The 4130-nt window shown below is 36.1% G+C and overlaps 1 long non-coding RNA gene across 1 annotated transcript; it reads left to right on the top strand.

The window, feature by feature from the left end:
• Positions 1-524: 524 nt before the first annotated feature.
• Positions 525-1782, top strand: LOC120859822. Its single transcript, XR_005720162.1, has 2 exons — positions 525-563; positions 1697-1782. It is a non-coding gene; the product is annotated as an uncharacterized LOC120859822 (long non-coding RNA).
• Positions 1783-4130: the final 2348 nt, after the last annotated feature.

The following is a 4130-nucleotide window of genomic DNA, read 5'->3' as shown; positions in this document are numbered from 1 at the left end:
GAGACAAGTATAAAGCCTTTTAGCCAAAGGAGTGGCCAGAGGTCCTGCGTTTTTGTTAAATGGAAAAGTTTAAAGAAAACTGCAGATATGTTCTCCTTAATAACATTCAACTCAAACTACTGCCTCCATTTGAACAGGATCCTCACCTAGAAATCAAAATAAAAGTGTATCTAGGGCAGGAGCTGTTAGGGGGAAAAGATAGTAATCTTGTGGGTCATTCCTAGGATCATGGGTCATTCTCTAATTCTTTGGAATTATGTGTACTCGATAGACTGATATTTATTGTACTTTTTATCAGATTAATGTTCCATATATAGGTTCTCTGTTATTTATAAGCAGAATAAGTAGGAATGCATTTTCTTTGACTTATGTGATTATTTTTCTACTTAAGTAATCTTCAAATTAGGTCTAGTCTCTATAAGTATTATTTAAATGTCACATTTAGTAAGCTGTATAACATTCTTATGATAATATCTCTTGCTTAACTTAAAGATAAATAATATTTGATTTATTTCAGATGCAGTAGGAGTTGGACAGGAGTATAACTAGAGAACTAAGAGAAAGTATGTTGCCAAAATGTATGAATTAAGTTTAGATATTGATTTCTGAAATACACTGTAAACAATAAATGGCATCTCTTTCCATTGTTTGGATAACAGATGCTATGTTAAATGTTTTCTTCTTATACATAGCTAATGAAAAATGTGAAAGCATGAGTAGTCATAGTGAAAAATATTCTTCTTCCTCATTTATTCATGTTCCATAATTAAAAAAAAAATCTCAAAAGGTCTATGTATTTCTGTTTATTTCTGGCTGTATCCTTTCTCTACTACTGCCATCACTGTGGAACTGTCCATCTGCACCCTGACACCATTCTCAGAAAGCATAGAGCTCATCAACGTCTCAAGTGTCTGGTAGTGGTTAAGGCTAGAACACACAGACTCAAGCAGTCATGTTTGTGTAGCTGTCACTTGGTGGGTGACTATAATTTCTGTGTCATTGACTTTGTCACTAGTTTATCTCTTGCCCTCAGGAAAAGCTCCAAACACCTGCATCAATTTGGGTCCTTCCAAAGCAGTTGGCCTTATCTCTTTACCACCTTACTCTGCCCCTTAGCTGTGCATCTACCAGCCAGACTGTGTAGGATCCCACAGATTCGTTTCCTCACCTCTCGTCTTTGTACGTGCTTCTCCCCTCTGACTCTTGTACTTTTTCCTGTCCTTCAGGTAGCTACTTCCATAGCACCTCCACCAAAAAGCTGGCAGTATTGACACAAAGCTGGCTGTCCCTTCTGAATGTTCCTTGTGCCATCTTGTATACCTGTCTTAGTATTTATGACTCTGTATGGAAATTGTCTGTTCATCTATTTTTACAGTTTATGGCATTATCATTTCTCAGGGTGACTGGGTCACCTTCATCTTGTAATTCCAGTGTTTGTCACAGCACCTTAGCAGATAGTTACTGAGTAAATGAATGAAGAATGAGAAAGCCAGAAGCTCTGATACTCAGCCACGTGTGGGACCCTGGGCTGATTATATAATTCTAATCTTGTATTTTGTTTTCTGTCGTTTATAGATATGTTTCATTTTTCAGAGCACTTAGAAATATCTCAGGTTTTTTTTTTTTTTTTTTTTTTTACTAATACTGAGTTAACTCAAGTATTTTAGAGAAAGAATGTAATCCTTTTTCTTTCCAGCTGCTGCTGAATTTGAATCTGAGTCCTATGGATTGTCTCCTCTAGGAGCTACAGATGGGTCAAATCTGTCTCAGGACCTGCTTTTGGAAACATCACAAGAATATGTACAGGTTTTGAAGAAAAAATAAATGATCTGAAAGATAAATAGTAAAAATTTCCCTTCTGGACTATTTTCATGACATTTTAGTTGTTTCTCATTAAACATGATGAGGAAATCTTTATCAAAGGGAAATATTTTTGTGTATATGATGAAAATTTATATGGTATTTTAAAAATACTACTTTTAAGTAGTATTAATACTACTTTTAAACAGTAGTATCTAAGTACTTTTGATACTAAGTATTTTCTCTGCAGCTAACTTAAGTGATTTAAAAACCAGCACTGGTAAGTTTTCCATATTCAAAGTGAAAGTGTTAGTCACTCAGTCGTGTCCGACTCTGCGACCAATGGACTGCAGCCCGCCAGACTCCTCTGTCCTCCACTATCTTGTGAGGTTAGCTCAACTTCATGTCCATTGAGTTGGTGATGCTATCCAACCCTCTCGTCCTCTGTTGTCCCCTTTATCCTCCTGCCTTCCATCTTTCCCAGCATGAGGGTCTTTTCTGATGAGTCAGCTCTTCACATCAAGTGGCTGAAGTATTGGAGCTTCAGCCTCAACATCAGTCCTTCCAGTCCTTCCAATGAATATTCAGGATTGATTTCCTTTAGGATTGACTGGTTTAATCTCCTTGCAGTCCAAGGACTCTCAAGAGTCTACTCCCAACACCACAGTTCAAAAGCATTAATTCTTTTTCAGTCAGTCTTCTTTATTGTACAACTCTCATATCCGTACATGACTACTAGAAAATAGTGTATATATGTTAATCCCAATCTCCTAATTTGTCCTTCCCCTCATATTTCCCCTTTCATAACCATAATTTGATTTTGAGATCTTGTGAGTTGGTTTCTGTTGTGTAAATAAGCTTATTTTTATTAAATTCCACATGTAAGTGATGTGATACTTGTTTTTCTCTGTCTGAGTTACTTCACTTAGGATTGTAATTTCGAGATCCATCTGTGTTGCTGCTAATGGCATTATTATTTCTTTGTATGGCCGAGTAATATTCCATTTTCGTTGTGTGTGTGTGTATGTGTGTATGTGTGTGTTTACTGCATCTTCTTTATCCATTCTTCTCTTGATGGACACTTAGGTTGCTTCAATGTCTTGGCTATTGTAAATAGTTCTGCAGTGAACACTGGGGTGCATGTACCTTTTTGAATTATGGTTTTCTCCAGATATATGCCCAGGACTGAGACTGCTGAATCATATGGCAATTCTATATTTAGTTTTTATAGCAACTTTTATAGAGTTTTCTACAGTGGGTGTACCTAGTTGCATTCCATAAGCAGTGTAGAAGGGTTCCCTTTTCTCCACACTCTCTCCAGCATTTATTGTTTATATATTTTTTGATGGTGGCTATTCTGATTGGTATGAAATGATACCTTATTATAGTATTTCTGCATTTCTATAATAATTAGTGATGCGGAGCTTCCTTTCTGAGCATCCCTCGCGTGCTTTTTGGTCGTCTGTAGGTGTTCCTTACAGAAATGTGTATTTAGATCTTATACTCATTTTTTGATCAAGTTGTTTATTTTTTGCTATTGAGCTCTTTGAATATGTTGGAGATTAATCCCTTGTCAATTGCATCATTTGCAAATAGTCTGTGGGTTTGTCGTCTGTCTTATGATTTCCTGCACTGTGGAAAAGCTTTTACGTTTAATTAGATACCATTTGCTTATTTCTGTTTTTATTTTCATTACTCTAAGAGGTGGATGAAAAAAGATCCTGCTGTAATTTATGTCAGAGTGTGTTCTGCCTATATTCTCCTCTGAGTTTTACAGGACCTGTCATATTTAGGTGTTTAGTCCATTTTGAGTTTATTTTTGTGTATGATGTTAGGGAGTGTTCTAATTTCCTTCTTATACATGTAGCTGTTGAGTTTTCTCAGCATCTCTTATTGAAGGTGCTGTCTTTTCTCCTTTGTATATAGTCTTGCCTCCTTTATCCTAGATTAATTGACCACATGTATGTAAGTTTCTCTCTGGACTTTCTGTCTTGTTCCATTGATCATTCAGTATATTTCTGTTTTTGTGCTAGTACTGTGTTTTGATTACTGAAGCTTGCAGAGTAGTCTGCAGTCAGGGTACCTGATTCTTTCGGCTCTTGCTTTTCTTTCTCAAGATTGCTTTGTCTATTTGGGGTCTTTTGTTTCCATACACACTAAAATTTTTTGTTCTAGTTGTGTGAAAAATGACACTGGTAATTTGATAGAAATTGCACTGAATCTGTAGATTGCTTTGGAAACTATAGTTATTTTGACAGTTATTCAGTTATAACGTCACTTTCATTTCTGTATTTCAGTTTCCTCTCTTTCCTTCTTAGTTTAGGTAAGGG

The sequence above is a fragment of the Oryx dammah genome, unplaced genomic scaffold (genome assembly GCF_014754425.2).
Source record: "Oryx dammah isolate SB20612 unplaced genomic scaffold, SCBI_Odam_1.1 HiC_scaffold_3336, whole genome shotgun sequence".
In the NCBI taxonomy this organism is placed as follows: domain Eukaryota; kingdom Metazoa; phylum Chordata; class Mammalia; order Artiodactyla; family Bovidae; genus Oryx; species Oryx dammah.
The sequence above is the reverse complement of the archived record's forward strand: the minus strand, read 5'-3'. Positions and strand labels throughout refer to the sequence as shown.